Source organism: Bidens hawaiensis, unplaced genomic scaffold, assembly GCF_021521415.1.
Source record: "Bidens hawaiensis isolate Kalapana, Puna unplaced genomic scaffold, B.hawaiensis_p1.1 tig00046888_1, whole genome shotgun sequence".
Classification (NCBI taxonomy): Eukaryota; Viridiplantae; Streptophyta; class Magnoliopsida; order Asterales; family Asteraceae; genus Bidens; species Bidens hawaiensis.
The window spans coordinates 67,895-92,441 of record NW_027498381.1 but is presented as its reverse complement, the minus strand read 5'-3'; positions in this window follow the sequence as shown (position 1 = coordinate 92,441).

The window sequence follows — 24,547 nt, the reverse complement described above, 5'->3', positions numbered from 1 at the left end:
AGATCTAAGTTAATTCTCTCCATAATTTATTATTATTCACCATTATGTATTCATCCATATTTATCAATAAAGTATGTATTTAAAGTATTGATCGATCTCGTGTTCGTATTGTGTAATTGATGTATCGACGCGGCTAGATCCTTGGTAGGTTTCAATAATCTAGAAATTCTCTGTGTTTCGGTTTTTTCGTTATTATTGCATGTAAAGCTAAAACCTAGTCGTAAGTTCTGTTTTCAGAAAAATATAAAACCAAACCGTCGGTTTTTATTTGAGTCTGGTTTTTTCGATCTAGATTTTTTTTTTTGTTTAGATCGTTTTTTTTTTTCTTAGATACCCCTAATTTCTAAAAGTAATAGACCAAATGAGTTTATAAGTATTGTTTCATTGGTCACAGGAGAGTCAAGGTTATTAGCGTGTTGTTTTAAGTTAACCGCTAAGTATTCAAGACTCAAGTTTATTAGCGTCTTTTTATACAATGATCATTTAAAAATATGCATTTATGCTTTACGAACTCAATGTTAATTAGTTTGGTTTGGAGTTAAAATATATGCATATTATATATAGGGACGGCTAGATTAGCACCGTCCCTAACCCAACACACCAGCATGTTATCCTTAATGCATGTGATATAGGGCTATAAGACTTATATAGCTTTTCCCTACGCAAATGTGTCTAACATGTTGTTCACTAAGTTTCAATAAGATTCATATAGTGATATATACGGCCCGTTTCCTATATGAGTCATGCATCGCTATATGACTCGTATATATCCAGGTTTTTCATGCCTTATAAGGTTCTCCTCGATACAAATGTCACACAAGTATTTGAATCTTACTATACTATTAAGGCAAGCAAGGGTTTTCACATGACACCATTCTAGGGTATCCACCTATATGTCAACTAGATGTCATGTCACATGTTTCTTACCTTACTAATGCCAACTCATCTATTTAATACCATATAAACCTTAACATTAAAAACCGTTATAAACATTTTTTGTTTCCTCTCTCTCTCTCTCTCTCTCTCTCTCTCTCTTGCGTTTTACATCCACACTCCGACGATGGGCTCTCATTTCCACCGGTTTAATATTTCTTCAAATTTTAAATAGTCACTACAACTGCTTAACTTATGGTTAATACCCATAGCATATTTAAACCCGATTAAATACGGAAGTTTACAAATTAAATACAAACTTTTAAAGTTTTCTATAGTCTTCAATCTCAACAAACTTTCCATTTTCTTATATTTGACCATTTTTTAATTATGCCTAGATGTCAAAATTAATGTCCAAAACAAACCCCCAATTATAATATTTCAAAAATAAAAAATCTTTCCATAACTTTTTGAAGGTGACTAATAAACCAATTTTTTAAAAATTTTGTAATTATTTAGAAATTATATAGTACAACTATTTCAATACAACTGTATTGTTTTGATTTTTTTTATTCATAAAATTAAACCTAATCTTGAATTTAATATATCTAAGTATCAATTTAACGTCTCTAAAACAAAAGTTAAATTACAAATAAAATTAAAATTAGGTTATTCACTTATTTGTATTTTGGTAAATTTGGTTATTCTTATGCATAACCCGTTTGTATGATTTGTTTTATATTAGTTTAAATCAGTGGATCAAGTTCATATTTAGGTTTAACTCAAGTTTTGGTCAATGGGTTTTTTTATTAGTAAAGTAAGTTCGAGTCAAAATGGGTTATTTTAAAAGAATATCAAATTTGTTCGGTACAAAATAGCGAGTAAAAAAAGGATATGAACATAATGAATTTGGGTCGACACAAGTTATTTTTAAGTTATAGTATTTTTTAACTAAAAATACATATTCAATTTTCATATATAAATAAATTTGTAATCAAATTTGACAAAATTATATGAATATTTATATTTAAACCGAAACTAACACAGTTTAATATTCAAATTAAACAAAAACTGACATCATAAGTAATTCGATCATATTCTTACAAAATTTATCTAAATCATCTATATATAAAAACCGTGTAATCATTTTGTCAAACAACTTTTATTATTAATTGTATGATAATATGATAACTATATGTATATCATTCTTATTATACAATTCATTCTTTCATTCCAAGGAGGTATATAGAGATTTATGATGTGTTTATAAGTTTGAGAATTGTATTTGTACATTTATTTCTCTTATTAACAATACATTGAATTTGATTTTTTGGTGATTTTAGCTTTCTTCTTTGCATGTATAAAATGTTACAACACATTTGTTTCTATTTCGGTGATTGTTTAATAAATAAGACTTAATGACTTCATATATCATGATGTTGTTTTAATTGATATATCTACTGCTACTACCACTACCACTACCACTACCACTACCACTACCACTACCATTACAATAACATTTGTTGCTATATATATTTATATACAATTTTCACTCGTATGATACTCAAGTTACTAACCAATGAAAGATATTGAAATTTTATATTATTGTTTGAGTCTTCATCTCCAATTCTTCCAACGTTAGAGAAAAATGTTTTTTTTAATATGTGACAACATTTTGTTCTAAATATCATTTTTATACAGATAAAATGTATAATAATATCGGTATAAATGTTTTATTTTAAAATAAATCAAACACCAAAGTATGGTTTGTAAATTAAAATTTATAATTAATAGTGTATAAATATATCAAAAACTTATTATAAATGTCATAAATAAAAATCACTATATAATATAACTTAATTTACGTATTACATGAAATATTTTTTTTTACTTTTATTATAATTTTCATCCGTAACCTAGTAATATATTATTGGTTGGGAAAGGAAGCAATCAAGGTAAGATTCTAGTCATTTGTGTTGGGTGTGAAGGATTTTAGGTTGGTTTTGTTAACAGGCTTGGTTTGGTTTTTAAATTGTGTTGCCATAAATTTCATTATATATATCCTAATCTTATAAATGTAATTTTGGTTCTGTTGTAACATCCTACTTTTGATAATAATAAATAAAAAAATTTTGTTTATTTTATGGTGTGTTATTATTGAGTTAAGTTAAATAGTAGTGGTGGTGGTCGTCGTCGTCGTCGTGGTAGTCATGGTAGTGGTTGTGGTAGTGGTCGTTGTAGTAGTAGTAGTGGTGGTGGTGGTGGTGGTGGTGGTGGTGGTGGTGGTGGTGGTGGTGATAGTGATAGTGATAGTGATAGTGATAGTGATATTGATAGTGGTAGTCGTAGTGGTAGTCGTAGTCGTAGTAGCTAGCAGCAGCAGTAGTAGTAGTAAAGTTTGGGCTTGGACAATAAAAGATGAAATAAGGGATGGTGATGGGTCTTAGGTCAATAGGCTTAGGGGTACTTAAACACCCTTAAACCTCCATAAAACCCCAAACCCTCATTTCCACATTTGCCTTCACACACTAAAAAACACATACAAACACTCTCCTTCATCCTAGATCCAGATCCGAGCAAGAAAGAGAGTTATTTGCAGCTGATTTCCGTACACAAGCAATAAACACGTCCATATCTACGTCTATACTCGAACTCCAACCGAAAAGGTACGCTTTGATTAAGAGGCTAAGTGAGGTCGGTTTGCCATTAAACTGAGTAGGACATTAAATCGGACCTTGTAGTGTTAGAAAAACATAAACTTTATGGTAAACGACTTAATGGGTGTGATACGGGACGAGCAGGTGAAGTTCGAACCACATAAGAGCTAGTATATGAAGCTGATATAGCCCAGAACTCGTTATATTGGTAAAACGGGTCATAAAGGGTTGAAACAAAACATTCATAGCGAAAGAATAAGAAAACACGGTTCGAAACGAATTTATGAAAATTTGATTCGATTGGATTACCAGAAATTCGACTCGATCCGTTTGGAAACTCGACTCTATTCGTTTGAAAACTGGACTGAATTTGTTTGGAAATTCGACTCGATTCGTTTGGAAACTTGACTCGATTCGTTTGGAAACTCGAATCGATTCGTTTGGAAACACAATTCGTTTGGAAATTTGACTCGATTCGTTTGGAAATTCGACTCGATCCGTTTGGAAACTCAGTTCAATTCGTTTGGGATTCAATTCAATTCGTTTTGGATTCAATTAAATTCGTTTTGGACTCGATTAAATTCGTTTAACTGATCCAAGGGCTCTGCCCCTTGGACACTACTAGGGGTATCACCAAAAACATTAAAAACGCGACCATTTTTGAGAGGTATACGGAGGAATTTCTCGAAACAAACAACTGCAAAACGATTAAGAGTTAACCAATCCATCCCTATAATAAAGTAAATTCTACCCATTTGCATAGGAATAAGGTCAATACGGAACTTGACTTTATTATGAGTTATGACGCAATCCCGAATTACTGAATTAATAATAATAGAATTTTTATCAGCTACTTCTACGGTAAAAGGCTTAGATAACTTATCCCAAGGCTTATCAATTATCTATGCAAAATCAAAGAAATAAAACTCTTATCGGCACTCGTATCAAATAATAATGAAGCATAATAATTATCAATGAGAAACGTACCATTCACAGCATCTCTAGAGCTTTGAGATTGATTCACATTCATCATAAAGGCACGACCACTAGACCCTTGAGGGGTTTGAGCAACTTGGTTCAATATGGGAGATTGAATAGTAAGGGCTTGAGTTGATGCAGATGGAGGAGCCATAAGCTGAGGCACTGGAGGGGCATAGGTTTGTGATGCATAAACTAGAGGAACTTGGGGTTGGTAGGTTTGCACTTGGGGCTTGAAGAAGAGCTTATCCACATCTTGGATAAAACCGGTCTTAACAATCTGATATTAAAATAGTCATTAGGTTTGTAAAAAAAGCTGTTGATTCACTACACTTCGGGACGAAGAATGGAGCAAGAACAGGAAAAAGAAGAAGATGTTGAAAAATAAGCTCGATTAGTAGTATCCCTCCGAACGCTTCTACCAAAATACCTAACAAAAGCAATCACCCACATACCAAAACCTTTGAAAAATACTATCTTTTAACATATGCAGTACTTCACAAAGTGGGTAGAGAATTGATCTCTCGACAAGCATATTCTCTATAAATCATATATTGGCCAAGAGTGTTTATACAGACAACATTACATGTATGTACAGATTTAAAGTCGAGTTTGTGTGAACATTGCGAGCACGTGATGTTTTGCGTAAGACGAAGCTCATAAAAGCAAACCATAGTTTTGAATATCACTACATACACTAACACGTTTAACTTTTATGAATTTCAGGGACTTTCTGAAATTTCTTGGGATGTTTAGCTTCGGTTAACGTATAGTTCAAAGAACTTGTTCAAAGCTTGCTTGAGGACAATCAAGGTTCAAGTACGGGGAGATTTGATGTATAAGAAATTATAAATCTTTTCGACACTAAAATATTTCCAAATAAGCATAATATCAGCAGTTATATTATAATAATTAACCACTAATGTTTATAATTTCTATAAATAGGTAAATATAGCCCTAAAGAATAAAACGAACTGATATACGAAGAAAAATGGAGAAAAACGGTGAAAACAGACATAACACACCCCACGATGAATCAAGGCGTGGCCATGTCTAGAGCATAAGAAGTAAAGACAAAATTCAGGAAGACAAAACATGGTCATGTCAACCTCAACACACCCTTGTTATCAAGAACAAGAGAAAGAGGCTAACTAGAAAGTTCTGAAGCTTAACATGGTCGTGCTTTGGCAAAACCCACCCCATGCTTAAAGTACAAAAGATAAAAACAAATTTGGATTGTTCTGGACTCGTCATGGTCGTGCTTTGTTATACGATCTGATAATGAGCATTCAATGCAACAAGACAAAAAACTCACCATGGCCGTGTTTTGGGCAACTGATCAGCCTATAAATTGAATGCTCATATTACACATTCAATAAACCTTAGAACCTCATTTACTTCACTTCACCCACATCTTTTCACCACCATTAATAAAGAGATTATCTCATCCATCCATCCTTTGAAAATTAAGGAGATTAAGCTCTTGGAAGAAGTCATTAGCATCAAAGATTAGTCACCCAAATTGGTTAGATTGTTTTAATTTGATCATGTTTGTATCTCTTACTTTGATGTATAACACTATGCTTACTTTTGGTTAAACTTTCATAGTATCATCTTGGTTTATAATGAATCTTAATTGAATTTTAATAATATTAGTTAAACATGTGATCGGTTTTTAATAAGTAAAGGTTATAGTTCAATTATCACTTGATAAGGAGTGTTATAATACTCTTAAAATATACCCAAGTGCCAAGTTTGAAGATAAGCCGAGAAATTGCTACTCTTGTGAGGCTTTGGCATACCTTAAAATTGAATCCAAGTTCCAAGCTTGACGATAAACCGGGGAACTGCCACTTTTGTAAGGGCTTGGTTGATAAATTAAGTAAACTTTAAAATATACACCAAGTTCCGAGCTAGATAATAAGTCAAGGAATTGTCATTCTTGTTAGGGCTTGGTTGAGAAAAATAAAACATAAATCCTTGATGGGCCTAGATTAGATGGTTTGTACTTAGTTTGTTTGGTTTTTGGGTTGCATATGTAAACCGAGATCCTTATGGATCTCGGTGGGCTTTGGGCTATAGTTGGGCTTGCATAGTGGGTACCCTATATATATAGAGCTTATTGTATAGGGTTCTAGGTTGTTCATTCACTTGTAGTTTTGGCCATTCACCTCAATATAGTGAACGAGATTTGTATTGTACTTAAGCACTCGACGTTCAATATAACGTGTGTTTTGAAGCAATCCATCGTGTTCTACGTGTTCATATTTCTTGTTCTTGAATCGTCTACTGTTGGATTTCCGCACCAACAGTTAGATCCATTGATATCATAATTGAAAGATCCGTCTTGGACCTTACAATTGATATCAGAGCCTTAGACCTATTCAGGCTCGTTAATTTTTTATATCAAGGATTCAATATTTTTGTCCTTTGGTGGTTGTGTTAAGCTTTCTGGCGATCTGGTCATCGGAGAAGAGAAGGCTATTTTTTTGGTAAAAGATTGGTTTTGGTTTGGAAATAAATCAAATCCCGTTTTTCTCGGAAGTTAGTTACGATTCAGATTGATTTTCGGTGTAAAAACGGTGTTCTCGGCATCAATCAAGTGTTCTCGGTTAAGTTTCCCAGTTTTCGGCCAAAATACAAGAGATTTCTGCCAAGATTGATCGTTTTCAGCTTAAGACGTGTGTTCTCGGTCAAGAATAAGTGTTCTCGGCCATCATTAAGCATTCTCAGTCAAACTTATTGGTTCTCGGTCAACAATACCTGGTTCTCGGTCCATATACAACAGTTTTATGTCAATTTTTCTGGTTCTCGGTCCAATGAGCTCTAAACATTGTTTGGGCCTGGTTAATTTAATTTGGGCCTGTGATTGGACTATAAAACTTTTTGGACTAAAATTACCCGTGGACTAACTTAAAAATGGATCAGTTAACCAATGGCAATGGTTTAACCAACGCTTCACTCCATCAAGAATTGGACTCAATAGTAGGGACCACCACTCGTATACCCCAACTCTTGTCTCATGAGGGGTTTAGTGAATGGAAGTTTCGGTTTGAGAAATATGTTAAGATGAAGGATGCCAAAGTTTGGAGAAGTATTGTTAGGGGACCTCAGAGAATTACCTATCAACGTGATAACTCAACTGAAATTGTTGTCAAGCCCGTTTCCATGTATGATGATGATGATTTTGCTAAAGTTGAGGATAATGAAAAGCACTTTCAACTTTAACCATGGCACTTACACCTAAGATTGCTCTTGGTTTTAGAGAACTGAAATCGGCTAAGGAGTTATGGGAGGTGTTAATTGAGGTGTATGAAGGAAATGAAGATATGAAAAGAAGTCGCCAAGACTTGCTGCGACAAAAGTTCAATATGTTTAACCATGTTCTAGAGGAGTCGTTGGAAACACAACTCCAAAGGTTCATAGCCCTGGTGACTGAAATGAGATCCGCAAGTATTTATCTAGAAACCTCTAAGATAAACAACAAGATGGTAAATTCTTTGCCATAGAGTTGGGATATGAATGTTGTTGTTATCAAGAAGACTAAAGATCTCAACAGAATGTCTCTCTCTGATATGATGGCTACTATCAAGTCATGTGATATGGATGACAAGCAACGTGCAATAAATCATTCAAACTCCTACAGTGCAGCTGGGTACAACGTTGCTTCCAATAATGCCCTCATCTCTCAAGACAGTTTCTCAATGTTCAAGGCCACTCAACATCCACCTCAGGGAAACTTTCAAATGTTCACATCCACTCAAGGCCAATCATCTTCCATTCCACCTTAACCAGCTCCAGTATTCTTCAGTAAGTCTGGTCAATCTTCAGCTGACAATGGAAAAATCTCCATCCTCTGGTGTTAATTATGGTCAGAACTCCAGTCAGATTTTTTCCATTCTAATGGCAGGATTCATGAACTGTTTTAATGCATTTCTAGCTGGAGACTTGGTCCAACTTGTAGTTGCTGTTGAACTCGATCAGATCCATCCTAGCGATGTTGAAGAAACGGATATCTCTTGGCAAATCGCCATGGCAGTATTTCGGGCCAAGAAGTTCACTAAGAGGACGGGTAGAAACATTTGAATATGCCTAATAATCAGAAGGTGGATTTTAACAATGACACTTTGAGATGCTACAACTATCACGAGACGAGTCATATTGCTCTTGAATGTACTAACCCAGCGAAGGATGGAAACACAGAAAGGGCGCTAGTTCCAGTGGGGAATGCTAGAAGTGAGGTTGGGGGTAGTTCGGGTAATGGTGAAAGGGGATTGGTTGCTCAACAGTTTTCCTGGGAGGATCAGATGGCTGCTCTCAACATTGGAAATCAGGCTGCAAACTTCGCAAATGTTGAAGACACTGAAGAAGGAAATGCTGCTAAGGAGCAAGTTAAGGAACTTCAATTCGCATATATGGCTTTCACTTCTCCCGACTCATCTAAGGTAAGTTTTCAACCATGTTCTCAAGATTGTGTTGATAAGATAGAATTATATGGGCTCCACAATGATAATTTAATTAGAGGCATGGAAAGAGTAAAATCTGAAAATTTTAAACTTAAGAAAAACGAAAAGGGTTTTCTAGATAAAATAGAAGCAACTCAAAAGGATATCTAGGCTTAAGTCTGAATTCCGTATAAAATGTTGTCACTACCTCGATGCCAAACAGGAAATTGCTGATTTAACTGCTAAACTGGAAGCCTCTAAGTTGAAAATTTTAAATCTAACTAGTAAATTTGAAAGGGCTGAACTAGATTTTAAAAAATTCGATGTTTCCAGTGAAGTAGTTAACTCAATGATTGAAAATCAGTTATGGTGGAAAGAAAACGAAGGTGAGGTCATAGGATATAGTCAAGTTCCCCCCACCCTATAGCCAAAATTATGTTAGTACTCCAATTACCAAAGAACATGAAGAAAAGATAAAGGGCATGAAGTACGGCAAACAAGATAAATGTGATGGAGCTAGTTCTGTGAATGCAAGTGCGTCGACTTCAAGAGTGAACGATTCTAACGTTTTTGCTTCATGTGCAGAAAAAGTAATTGTGAAGGAATGGACTGATGAGGACGACGACCCTTGTTTTGAATTTAATAATGAACATTGTTTCTGATGTTTCTTTAAAACTACCTGTTTTGAATTATGTTATTCCGATGTTTGTGTAGGCTCTGTTTTAAAGAGCAAGGATTCTTGTGTGGTTGATTCTGATAAAACTTTGAATTCTGATAATGTGGTTTCCAATAAGATTAAAAATTCAAAAAGTTCCAACAAATATTCACCACCTAAGTTTGTTAAAGAGGGATGCTCTAATGACAAAGAAGGTGATAAGTTCCATAATGTGAAAAATGGTCCTCGTAAATTTAAGCAAGCTGGTCCACACAACCAGTCCAGACGAGGAGTTGCCCAAAATGATTTTTACATAAAGCGTCAAACATGTTTTAACTGTGGCACTCCTGGTCATATCTCCATAAATTGTCCACATCGTCCAAACGTTCCCTATTATGGATTTTACCAGAGGAATATGCCATATATGCTTCATAATTCATACAGGAAAAGATTCAGGCATAATCAGGCTAATCCCTCTGACGATGATTGGAACCAAAACAAATCTGGCAGGTTTAGTCCTCATCAGACCAAGCCTGACATGTTTCGCAAAAGGGTTAGAAAAGGTGCTTCGGTTTCAAAAAAGAACACGCATTCTAAATCGAAACAGGTAGAGAAGACAAAATCGTGTCCTGCTAACCCAAAAATACCGGAGATGAAGTCAACCATTCGTACTTATAATGAAAAATCTTACAATGGTAGACATAAATGGTTGCCTAAATCTCCGATAAAAGAGTCTACAAACCAAACGTTTCATGATCAAAAGGACATGTCATGGCAATCCGTGACAACTTTGGATGCGTCAGGGTCACCCAGTGTAACTATGGACTGGGTACCAAAGACTAATTAATACCGCGCTTTTTGTAGGGACAGCTATGGAGGAATATCATCAGACCTTGGTATGTTGATAGTGGCTGTTCCATGCACATGACAGGAGAAATTTCCCAACTACACCACATTCAAACATTTAATGGTAGGTATGTGTCCTTTGCGGGAGGAGAAAAGGGGAAGATCACTCAGAAGGGTACTGTAAGTAACGGTGTTCTAAAATTCGAAAATGTTAATTTTGTTCCAGAATTGAAGCACGGTTTGTTGAGCGTGTCTCAAATCTGTGATAAAGATTTTTCAACTCACTTTACTAAGAAAGAGTGTTTAATTTTAAAACCTGGTATCATCATACCAGAAGACTGGATTCTTGTTCGATCACAGAGAAAAGATAATGCTTATGTGATTGACAAGAACAAAAAAATTCCTGATGGAATAACTTGCTTGTTTTCAAAAGTTTCAGAACATAATGCCATGCTTTGACTCGTCGTCTTGGTCATGCAAACATGAAAAACTTGAACCGTCTTGCTAAAAATGATTTGGTTCGTGGTTTACCCGTTAAAGATTTTGTTACTATTGAAAAGTGTATGTCTTGTGCTTTGGGTAAACATCATAGGAAATCTCATAAGCCAAAACTGATTAATACTATTTCATCAGTTTTTTAATTACTTCATATGGATCTTTTCGGTCTGGTTCATGTTTTGAGTCTTTCACGCAGTTCTTATTGTCTGGTTATTACTGACGACTACTCACGTTTCACTTGGGTGTTTTTCTTGTCAAATAAAAGTGAAACTGCATATTTGATCAAGAAGTTTATTGTGCTTATGGAGAACCAACTGAATTTGAAGCTGATGGGAATACGTTGTGATAATGGTACAGAATTCAAGAATCCATCATTGAATTATTTATGTTCAAAATGGGGGGTGCTTCGTCAATACAGTTCAGCTAGGACACCACAACAAAATGGTGTGGCTGAAAGGAGAAACAAAACTCTTATCGAAGCGGCAAGGACTATGCTGTGTGATTCTAAGCTGCCATTGTTCTTCTAGGCAGAATCTATTAATACGGCCTGTTATGTTCAGAATCGGGTGATAATCAACAAATCACAAATGAAAACACCATATGAGATTTTCTAGGGTCATAAGCCTACTGTTGCACATTTCAGAGCATTTGGTTGTCCGTGCACTCTACGGAATCTCGAATCTACTCCGAAATTCTGGGCCAAAGCTGATGATTGTTACTTTGTTGGTTACGCGGGCCATACCGCCTACAGGGTCTACAATAAGTCAACCAAGCAATTTTTGGTGTCCTATGATGTTCGTTGGTTGGAAGAAAATGAGACTGATGCTCGTGTTGGTCCGCACTGGTTATTCGACTACAATGAACTCTTCAAACCGTTCAATGTGCATCCGGTCATCAACACAAAACCTTCAGGTGGTGCTATAGTGGATGCTAAGAAAGATAACCCACATGCAGTATCTCACATCTCTCCACTTCTGGATGATGATGTCACAGAACCATTTCATGACGACACACACGCGTCCGTCACTCAACCCAAAGAAGTTCAAGAAACTTAATACTCACAAAATTTGTCTGAAAATGCTACAACAGTTGGGGGGGAGAGTCCTATTCGTCAGATTTTTGGGAGCACACTGTTTCCCGATGCCATCCCAGATGAATATGTCGCTAGCACCTCATACTCACATAGCACAACGACTTCTGGATGGAAGAATCCTCTTGATGATATAGACATAAATTTGTCAAACTTGCACTCTACCGGTGATGTTTCTGATAATTAGTTCCAAAGAGGATTTAGAAAAATCATCCAATTGAGAATGTCATAGGCCATCTTGAAACGGGTGTGTCCACCAGAAGTCAGACAGGACACATAAACAGCTGTTTGTTTTCCTGTTTCATCTCTCAAATTGAGCCAAAGACGGTAAAAATGGCCCTTCAGGAACCAAGTTAGGTAGATGCTACGCATGAAGAATTGAATCAGTTTGATAATTTGAAGGTTTGGAGATTGGTTGAGTTACTGGAAGGAAAGAAATCACTTGATACGATATGGGCCTTCCGAAACAAGCAAGATGACACCGAGGTTATTGTTCGAAACAAGTCACGATTGGTAGTTCGCGGTTTTCATCCAGTTGAAGGGTTATATTACACTGAAGTCTATACTCCAGTGGCTAGACTTGAAGCCATCAGAATTTTTCTGGCCTACGCGTCATTCATGGAGTTCACAGTATATCAGATGGATGTCAAGACTGCGCTTCTGTACGGGGAAGTCAAAAAAGAGATACGTGGATCATCCACCAGTTTTCGTTGATTGCAAGAAATCGAATCATGTCTACAAGTTAGACAAGGCATTGTATGGGCTTTATCAGGCTCCTCGGGCGTGGTATGCTACTTTGACCGCACATCTTCTAGATCATGGTTACAAGTGAGGGACCATAGATCAAACCTTGTTCCGTAAAACTGTCGGAAAAGATTTGATTTCTAGTACATATCTATGTGGATGATATTATTTTTGGGTCCACCAATGCTGAGTTGTGTGCAGAATTTGAGGAAGTAATGAAGAAAAGGTTTGAGATGAGCTCGTTGGGTGAAAGACAACATTTTTGGGGCTACAGGTTCGCCAAAGTTTGGCGGGAATCTTACTGCATCAAGGGAAGTATATTGAGGATATTCTCGCTAAATTTGAATTTCAAGATTCCAAGAGTGCTAACACTCCCATGGCGGAAAGGCCTCTACTGTTATCTAATCCGGAAGGAAGCCCCGTAGATCAAACGTATTATCGATCGATGATTGGGTCTCTGATGTATCTCACTGCCAGTCGTCGTCCTGACATCATGTGTGCAGTCTGCCAATGTGCTCGCTTCCAAGGTAATCCTAAACTTTCTCATTTAATTGCTATTAAACGTATTTTTAGATATCTGGAAGGACAATCGAAGTTAGGTCTTTGGTATCCCAAAAACTCAGAATTTGATCTTTATGCTTTTGCTGATAGCAATTATGGTGGAGTTGATATTGACAGGAAATTCACATCTGCCGGATGCTAATTCTTAGGTGATCGTCTTATTTCATGGCAGTGTAAGAAACAACAAACGGTGGCCACTTCGACCGCATAGGCGGAATATGTTGCTGCATCAGCTTGCTGCTCTCAGGTGATAAGGATGCAAAACCAACTGCTGGATTACGGTTTGGAATTTCTTGATACTCCTATCTTTTGTGATAATGATGCTGCTATTGCAATTGTTAAGAATCCTGTTCAACACTCTAAAACCAAGCACATAGATATCAAATTCATTTTATTCGTGACTGTTACGACCAAAAATTGATTCATCTTGAACAGGTTCACACTGATAATAACATGGCAGACTTATTTACAAAACCGGTCGGAACAGCCAAATTTAATGTGCTTGTGAGTTTTCTTAAAATGCTCCGTTTCTAGGATTGAGTCTTTTTGAGAATAAATTTGTACATATTTTGTAATTTTGCACAAATTTAGGGGGGAGAAAAATTAAAAATTTCAAAAAGAGTGTGCGTGTGTGTTTATTAAAAAAAATAAAAAAATTGCTTCGTTTTTAAGATTCACTCTGGCTTAAAATTATGCCGGTTGCTCAAGTCTGAATAACATGTTCTTGTATATGTTTGGTCTGGTGATCTACTCGTAGATTCACAGGATAGCCATTTATCCAAAGACTGAAAGCATTTGGGGCGATTGTGATGTGTTTTCGTGTTTTGAATTTTTTCACTTAAAATTATGTCGGTACTTCCAAGTTGGAGGGACATGTATTCTCATATTTGTTTTGGTCCTGCTAATCACTAGCGGTCATACGGGATAGCCATGTACCTGAAAACTGAAGAATGACTGGGGCGACTGAGTTCTTAACATTTTTAAATATGTCTTCTGTGACTGTATGGGAAATGATATGATTATTCAGTTAACACCTTTTTAGAAGCTTCAAAATATTTTCAAATTAAAATTGATCCAACCTTTGGAAAATGATAGATAAATTGTTTTTGTGTGCCTAACGGGTGAAGTTATTAAGCTTAAAAGGCTCTAGAACAGTCATTGGTTTGCATGGTAGCTTTCCATGATGCGTAAAAGTAGAAGTGATATAAACTAAATATACTGAACTTACTGTGGAGAGTCATTTTGAAAAAATGTGCATGTCTCCATATACATCTCTCTGAATAATAGGCAGAAAAGCAATTACCCAGTCATACACGAGCCCGTTAGTGTCTTGATCACCTAAAATACTATGTTGTCTTACTGTAGTGATCCAGATTCGGGACTTACAGGTATTCGTTATTGTTATTATTATGTCAGTTAAAAAATGTCTATTCAGTTAAGTCTGTATATAATCTTTGATGTTGTACATCAATAGGCTTAAAGCTCAAAGTTTTATTGCTTCCTAAAATCTTTGATCGAGCACTAGGGGGTTGAAGTCAAATTGGGGTGATCTGGGAAAGCCAAATACGCTTTTAGAGAGATAGGAGGCATCACAGGTCCATGAGTGATGTCCATCTAAGCTTTATGCTGAACTAAACCTAATTCATATCACTGGCGCAATGAAAATCATGCTAACTTCGTTATACCTGCTATCAACCTGTCTCTTTATGTCATAATAACGCTGAACATGAATCCTTGTGAAAGCACTTTAATCAATAAGATTCCATGTTCGGATCTTTTCAAAAGGCGGCAACTTTTTCTAAAACTGAAATTTGATTCCAAAATTTTGTTTATTTCAAGAAGACTGTTTTTTTAGTTATTTTTGTTTATTTCTATTTTGCTCATTTTATTCATTTTGTTTTCATCTCGAAACTACTCTCCTCGAAGCATGTGTTCAAATTGGGCTTTCTTTAACATGGATAAACTTCTTTGGGCATTGGGTTTACACCTGAATTTTTGTAACTTGGTTTTGAGCCATAGCTTGTAATCTGGGCTCGTCCAGTTGGCCTGGTTGGTTTATCTGTGGGTTCTCGGCCCACAAAGCTTGGAGTATAAAAGGGCTCCTAACACTCAATTATTGGCATTACTTACAAATTTCTCTTCTTGATAAATCCCTCTGGCCGAAAGCACCAATCTTAATATATTAATCACACTCAGCTTCTACTTGGTGTTTCTTTGATCGATTCACAGGTAATGAGAAAGATTTCTAAACTGATTGTTCTCGTGAGACTTAAGGATTCATGCTTTCATGGATAAATGGATGGATTGATATATGGATCCCTTATTATAGTACGGGGTTATGGAACGTTCTGGTTGTGTTCGTCTCAATCATTGAAACTTGTTAGGGTTGGTAGGTCACGAGTATGTTGCAGATTTAATGGGGTTTTCGGCGTTCTCGGAGAAGACGACGCACATTCCAAGAGGGAATACAAAGAGTTCTCTGTCCCCAGTTGTCAACCATTCAAGAGTTCCCGGTTGACCGAGATCTCCTGGGCTTGACCGAGAACTCACGTTCTCGGTTGACTTTTGTTGACCGAAATCGCTGACTTTGACAGAGAACTCTTGGTTTCGGTTGATCTTGACAGAGAACTTTAGCCTTTGACCGAAAACCACTGTGTTTGACCGAAATCAATTGTAATATTACTATTAATTTTCTCTTATGGTCCACCTAATGTGATCTTGCCATCATTGGCCCCTTATGCTTTAAAATTTGACTAACTTGCTTTAAAATATAACTATAGTCAAGTTTATATTTACTAATTTGACTCGTTTGGTGCAGTAATGGCTGATCAGGCTCCCTTAAAGTTCGTTGACACTCATAATATAGTTGGACACTTGTTTGATCCCCTTCCATATAACAAACCACAAAATAAATTAAAGGAAAGAAGTAAGGAGAGAAAATTTTCATCCCAGATTGGTGGAGGAAAGAAAATGAGAAGCTTCCACGATGGTATAAATAGGAGTGTAAGTCCTCGTCCCACATCGCTAGATTATAAAACTAGTGAGTTCTTTATAAGAAAGAAAACTCATATCTTAATCTTCTTATAAGACATATCACACCCAGTGGTCCTAGAGGAGGGTGCGAAGCACCCGAACACGCACGGGAACGGGCGAAGTGTGATGGGCGCAATGTGACGCTTTGATGGCGCACTTCGCGCGCTCGCATCGCCGCGCGCCTCTTAAGGGCCGCCTTAGTATTTTTGTGGAAAATTAAGAGTTTTAATAATCCTTCCATCGCGATAAGCGATGGGTTTAGATTAGCCTCATCGCGTAGCGCGATGACGTGTAAGTAATCCAGAAACATTTAGGCGTATCGATACGCGATGATCTATCAAAGTAACACCATCGCATCTCGCGACGTGGAAGTTACGCTGACGAGACATGTCGCATGCCACGTGGTGTGCCACGTAGCATTCCTAGGGCTGACTTGGCCCAGCTACGAGATTCTTCGTGATACGCGACACCCTTTGTTTATGGACATCGCGTATCGCGACGGGCTCCAGAATTGGCTATAAATAGATTGGCAACGGGACATTCATTCTTTGTCCAAAATCTCACTTTTCTCTCTGAATTTTCACACACATATATATATATATTAAGAGCATAATACCCGAGTGTCGTAACAATATCCTATCCGATCGAAAGAAACTAATATACACGAATCCAAAAGCTCTGCCTATTAAGGTAAGACATTGTGCCATAAAATGGTTTAAATTCTCAGTTTATAATAAAAATAATCATGGTGTTTTTATAACTCTGATCATTTTTCCTAACTACAGCTCTGATGAAATATTCCGCTACAAAATAATTTAATAAACACCGATACCACCACTCAATGTTCACGGCTTCCCTCCCAGGGTATAGGGGTCGGGGGCTGTGACAGCTGAAGTGGTATCAGATCCACTGGTTTAAGAAATAGGGGTATTTTAATAATACCTAATTTTAAAATTAAGAGTTAGGAAATACATGCATTAACCTATGTGTCAACCATGCAGATAAGATTCTAACCACACGAACAAAATAAATACTATTTCTTTTTGGAGTTCGTTGTTTTATTTTTTTTTCTTAACAGCATGAGTGAGCTCTTAGAAGCATTTGAATATATATCCGTTAACACTACGGATATGGAAGAAGGGTAATCCAGTGAACAACACCCTGAACCCATGGTCTTTCAAGCATAACAACCTATAGAAAAACCAAAGCCCAAAAGAAGAAGAAGGCTCAAAGACTGGCAAAGAGGGTTGAGAAAATATAAGATAGGAAGAACCTCAGTCATACAACCACCACCACAACCTGCACAACCAACTCAACCACAACCAATTGAACCACCACCAACTCTACCACAACCCCCTTCAACAATACCAATGCAGGAGCGATTAGGCAGATGCCTAGATGAGTGTTAAATCTTTCAGCCAATATTAAACGAGATAGGTGCAGCAAGCTCCAGCAACCTTAATATGCCATCCTAGGACCCAAATAATACACTCCTCTCTGATGATATTATCAACCAAGCCCAACTGGAAGAATGGTGGACGAATGATTGGCAATATCAAACGATGATGACAAACCCATATGCACCATTCCAGGCTGAAACAGCAAACTACCCCACCATGACACCAGAGATGACGACACAGCTCCGTCATTATGGGGAAGAATTGGTGGATACCGCCAATAGACTGAGAAATATTGGGGAGAGCTTAACCTGAAAGTACTATGATCGAGAACAATATATATAAAACATATAATATATATATATAATATATATATATATATATATATGTGTGTGTTCATTATCGTAATTTATTTGTTAAAAAAAGTATGTATATAAGAAAAGTTTGTAGTGAAGCATATATATAAGTGTGCAGATGTAAAATATAGTGATACATATGTACATTTTGATCTTAACATGAGTACGTAGGAAATAATGCCAATTTATTTAAAAATGCGAACGTAGGAAACAATACCAACTAAAATACCAATCTACATAAACAATAACTTATAATAACATAGAAAAAAACATAAAAACTACAACAAAAGAATCAAAATCAAAAACAAAATAATAACAACATATACCAACAAATATTTATAACAGCAAAAGAAAACATCTAATAATAACAACAAAATATAAATAAGCAAATACTTATAACGTCTCATAATCGAAAATTAGCAAATACGAACAAAAAATAGCAGCAAACACCTATAAAAATAAGCCTAATCATAACAATAAATTGGTTCTCACCGTTTTCATGTTAAGAATAAAATGTATTTGAACCTATTTCTATATATATATATATATATAAGAGTAAATGTCGCAAAGATCGACTATTTTGACATATTATGTGCCTATGTGTTATTTTATTCTTATGTGTTATTAATACCTTGCTTACCTTATTATTTGATTACGATATTAATAATTCCTTTCTTGTATGTAATTTAGATGTCGAACGAGCACAATCACGAAAATTAGCATAATCACGAAAAAGAGAACAATCACAAAAATGAGCATAATCACGAGCACAGTCACGGAAACGAGCATAATCATGAAATTCATAATCAAGAAAATCGTCTGAATATGAATGCTACTGAAAATATGATAGCTCTGAAAATCACTGAAGCAATTCCTTTAATTGCTGATGCTATTAGGCAACCCGTTTCTATAATTAGGCATAAGACCGAGAGTAATAAACGCAAGGCTAACACTGAGGCTAGTAATAGTGTGAATGGAGGAAATAGCAACCCATTACCCAAAAAGTCAAAAGTTCATGGTTGTACTTTCAAAGATTTCTTGGCCTGTAAACCAACCGAATTCTCTGGAAATGAAGGACCTATTTCAGCACTACGCTGGTTAGAAAAGACAGAAGCTATAATAAGAATCAGTAAATGTGCTGAAGAAGATAAATAATATGTGCTTCTAACCTCTTCATTAATGAAGCAATGGAATGGTGGAATATAGTCCTCCAGTCAAATAGAAGTCACATAGTCTATACTATGACCTGGGAAGAATTTAAAGAAATAGTAGAAAGGAAATTTTGTCCTCCTCGTGAAAGAGAAAAGATTGCTACTATGTTCTTAAATCACAACATGGAAGGTGTGAAGTTGCGTGAGTATACGACAAAATTCTTCGAATATGCAAGAATGGTAATATACCGGCTTTGGCTTTGCCAGAATCAGTACTAATTTCTCGTTATATTTGGGGATTAGTAAGTGAAATTCGCGATCGGGTAAAGTCAGCTAGACCTCAGACTATTAAAGAAACAGTTGAGCTATCTAATACCATGACAGACGGATTAGTCCGAACTCAGGAAGAAAATAAAAAGAAAGATCTAGCCCGGAAGATTACCCAAGAATTTCGGAAGAAAGGAACATGGCAATCTTATGCTCATTCTTTCTGTAAAATTTGCAGAAAGAGGCATTCAGAGAGATGCTCTTTTAAAAAAACTAAGTATTGCAATTATTGCAAAATGGTTGGACATACGGATAAAGAATGCTGGAGAAAAGAAAGCCGTGTTTGCTATAATTGTGGAGAACCTGGCCACATCCGTCTAGAATGCACAAAACTGATAAAGGTGCCTGACAATAAAGCAAAGAACACAGATGGACCTAAGAAGAATGCACGAGCTTTTCAGCTTACTGCTCAAGAAGCGGCAATGATTCCAGACATCATTGCGGGTACGTTCCTTATCAACAACGTTTACGCTAAAGTATTGTTTGATTCCGGAGCAAATCAAAGTTTTATAAACACGAAGTTTTGCCATGCCCTAAATCTGCACGGTAGAAATGGTTGATGGAAATTCTGTTCATATTCATGAAGTACTTCAAGAAGAAAACATAAACTTACTAGGCCACAAGTTTAAAGCAAATTTACTTCCCATGAATTTTGCTGGATTCAATGTCCTATAAGGGATGGATTGGTTAGAAGCCAATCATGCTCGAATCCTATGTAATACAAATTCTATTGAAATTCGCATGCCAACGGGAAAAATCATTATCATTCAAGGAGATAAAATGCTCAAGCCTAGAAAGTTCATATCAGTAATGAAAGTGGCAAGCTATCTAAGGAAACAAGATGTTGCAAATATGATTTCTGGAATCATTAGCACCAAAGGAAAAGAGCTAAAAGAAATTCTGGTAGTATCGGAATATTCTGACGTCTTTCCAGAAGATTTACCCGGACAACCGCCTGATCGTGAAGTTGAATTTAGAATCCATATAATATTAGGAATAGTGTCAGTTGCTAAAGCACCATATAGATTAGCGCCAACAGAAATGTTAGAATTAAAAAAGCAATCAGATGAATATCTAGAAAAAGGTTTCATACGACCTAGCTCATCACCTTGGGGAGCACCAGTGTTGTTTTTCAAAAAGAAAGATGGGTCAATGCATATGTGTATCGACTATAGAGAATTGAATAAAGTTACAATTAAGAGTCGGTATCCTTTACCAAGAATTGATGATTTATTCGATCAACTCCAAGGAGCTCGATATTTCTCTAAAATTGATTTACGCTCAGGATACCGTCAATTAAAAGGGCAAGAAGAAGATATTCCTAAAACAGCTTTTAGAACAAGATATGGTCATTTTGAGTTTACAGTCATGCCATTTGGTTTAACCAATGTACCAGCTGCATTCATGGATATGTGAATCGAATATGTAAACCACATTTGGATAAATTCGTAATCGTTTTTATAGACGATATACTCATTTATTCCAAAACCGGTGAAGATCATGTCAAACATCTTCATACACTTTTGACACTATTGAGAAAAGAGAAGCTTTACGCTAAATTCTCAAAGTGTGAGTTTTGGTTACAAGAAGTACAGTTTTTAGGACACTTGATTAGCCATGAAGGTATTCACGTGGACCCTGCTAAAATAGAAGCAATTACTAATTGGGAAATTCCTAAAACTCCTACAGAAATTCGAAGTTTCTTAGGATTAGCGGGATACTATAGACGTTTCATTCAAAACTTTTCCCGAGTAGCAGTTCTGTTAACCAAGTTAACATGTAAGAATGTCAAGTTTGAATGAGGACCTAAGCAAGAAGAAGCTTTTCTAACTTTGAAGCAAAAGTTAACAAATGTCCCAATACTCGCACTACCAGAAGGAACTGAAGATTTCACAGTTTGTTGTGATGCTTCTAAATCAGGATTGGGATGTGTACGAATGCAACGTGAAAAAGTTATTGCTTACGCATCTAGACAGTTAAAGAAACATGAAGAGAATTACACAACACATGACTTAGAATTGGGAGCAATAATTTTTGCCCTAAAGATCTGGAGACACTATCTATATGGTAGTAAGTTTACTGTATTCACAGATCATAAAATTTTAAAATATATTTTTGAGCAAAAGGAGCTTAACATGAGGCAAAGACGTTGGATGGAAATTCTTAGCGATTATGATTGTGAAATCCAATATCGTGAAGGCAAGACTAATATAGTAGCCGATGCATTATGCAGAAAAGAGCATGAGAAAACTAAAAGAGTACGAGCCTTAAGGTTAGAACTTCAAATCAATTTAATTGATAAAGTAAAGAATGCTCATAAACAAGCAATAGAAGAAAATAATATTGCTGATGAGAAAAGAAATGGTACCATTGATGTCAAAGAAATGATGAAATTCTCCGAATGGGGAATAGGATCTAGATACCAATCATAGGAGGATTACGAGAAAAGATTCTTGAAGAATCCCATAAATCCAAATACACAATGCATCCTGGAAGAGATAAAATGTATCAAGATTTAAAGAAAATCTATTGGTGGATAGGAATGAAAAAGGACATAACTAGTTATGTTTCAAAATGTTTAACTTGTTCACAAGTTAAAGCAGAACATCAAAAGCCATCAGGATTACTTCAACAATTAGAAATGTCAGAATGGAAATGGGAATTTCTAACAATTGATTTTGTTACCAAATTACCTACCACAAAAGAGGTAATGACACAATCTGGGTAATTGTGGATAGATTAACAAAATCAGCTCATTTTATACCAATGAAGGAAACTTTTAAAATGGAACAATTAGCTAAGCTGTATGTAGACAAAGTTGTCTCATTACATGGAGTTCTATTATCCATTGTATCGGATCGAGATAGCCGTTTTACTTCTTATTTTTGGAAAAGTTTCCAAGAAGCTATGGGAACAAAATTAAACTTGAGCACAGCATGCCATCCACAGACCTATGGTCAAAGTGAAAGGACCATACAAACATTGAAAGACATGCTAAGAGCATGTGTAATAGATTTTGGTGGAAATTGGGATGATCATTTACCACTAATAGAATTCTCCTATAATAACAATTATCATACAAGCATTAATGCTGCCCCATTTGAAGCCCTTTATGGACGAAGGTGCAGAACTCCAGTGTGTTGGGCAGAAATAGGAGGAAAACAATTATCAGGTCCTGAAATCATACAAGAAAGTACTGACAAGATAAATCAAGTTAAGGAGAGATTAAAGACCGTATGAGATCGTCAGAAAAGTTATGCAGATCATCGACGCAAACAATTGGAATTTCAAGTTGGATACAGAGTGCTACTAAAAGTATCTCCATGGAAAGGAGTAATCCGATTCGGTAAGAGAGGAAAGTTAAGTCCACGATTTGTTGGACCATTTCAAATTATCAAACGAATTGGACCAGTTGCCTATCAGCTAGAATTACCAGAGGAAATGTCAGGTATACATGATGTATTTCATGTAAGTAACTTAAGGAAATGTTTAGCTGATAAATCCCTAAAAGTACCCCTTTAATATATAAAGGTAAATGAAAAGTTGAAATTCGTGAAGAAACCCTTGCAAATTGAAGATAGAAAGATCAAGAATCTCAAACATAAAAGAATAGTTCTGGTCAAAGTGAAGTGGGATTCAAAACGTGGGCCAGAATATACTTGGGAATTGGAATCAGAAATTAAATGGAAGTACCCACACTTATTCCAAGTAAATCTCGAGGACGAGATTCAAAATAAGGAGGGGAGACTATAACAAACCACAAAATAAATTAAAGGAAAAAGTAAGGAAATTAAATGAGAGAAAATTTCCATCCCACATTAGTGGAGGAAAGAAAATGAGAAGCTTCCATCATGGTATAAATAGGAGTGTAAGTCCTTGTCCCACATCGCTAGATTATAAAGCTAGGGAATTATTTATAAGGAAGAAAACTTATATGTTAATGTTCTTATAAGACATATCACACCCAGTGTTTCTAGCGGAGGGTGTGAAGCACCCGAACGCGCACGCGCACGGGCTCGGGCGAAGTGTGATGGGCACAAAGTGGCGCTTTGATGGCGAACTTTGCAATTTGCACGCTTGCATCGCCAAGGGCCGCCTTAGTATTTTGGTGGAAAATTAAGATTTTTAATAATCCTTCCATCGCGATACGCGACGGGTATGCCACGTGGCGTGCCACGTAGCATGCCTAGGGATGACTCGGCCAAGCTACGAGATTCTTCGCGATATGCGACTCCCTTTGGTTATGGCCATCGCGTATCGCGACGGGCTCCAGAATTGGCTATAAATAGATTGGCAACGGGACATTCATTCTTTGTCCAAAATCTCATTTTTCTCTCCGAATTCTCTCTCTCTCTCTCACACACACACACACACACATATATATATATATATATAAATTAAGAGCATAATACCCGAGTGTCGTAATGATATCCTATCCGATCGCAAGAAACTAATATACAAGAATCCAAAAGCACTGCCTATTAAGGTAAGACATTGTGCCATCGTGTAAAGTTTCTACTCTCGTGAATATCGTTATGATTATTGGTTTTATACTAATCTAGATATACTACATTGTGTTTATCTTAGGTGCTTAATACCAAGAGGTGTTCATTAACTGTAAACTTGCAATGTGAGACATTCGAGTTTTTGTACCACTCACATTTAAATGAGACAACTGTTTTTCCGACACTGTCATGACGATTTCAACACCTATAAAACTCATGACAGATGGTCTAAATGGTTTCAGATATATTATTAAAGTATTTTAAATACATTACAGCGATTAAGTCTCTATAGACTTACGGGATGGTTACTACTGGTATTATGGGGTTTTGTATACAAGGCTTGCCTACTGGGCTATTACACGTTACTTATTGGACAAGTGTTAGCCAATAAGTAATATGACCACAATCATAGATACGGTCGAGTGACAAGT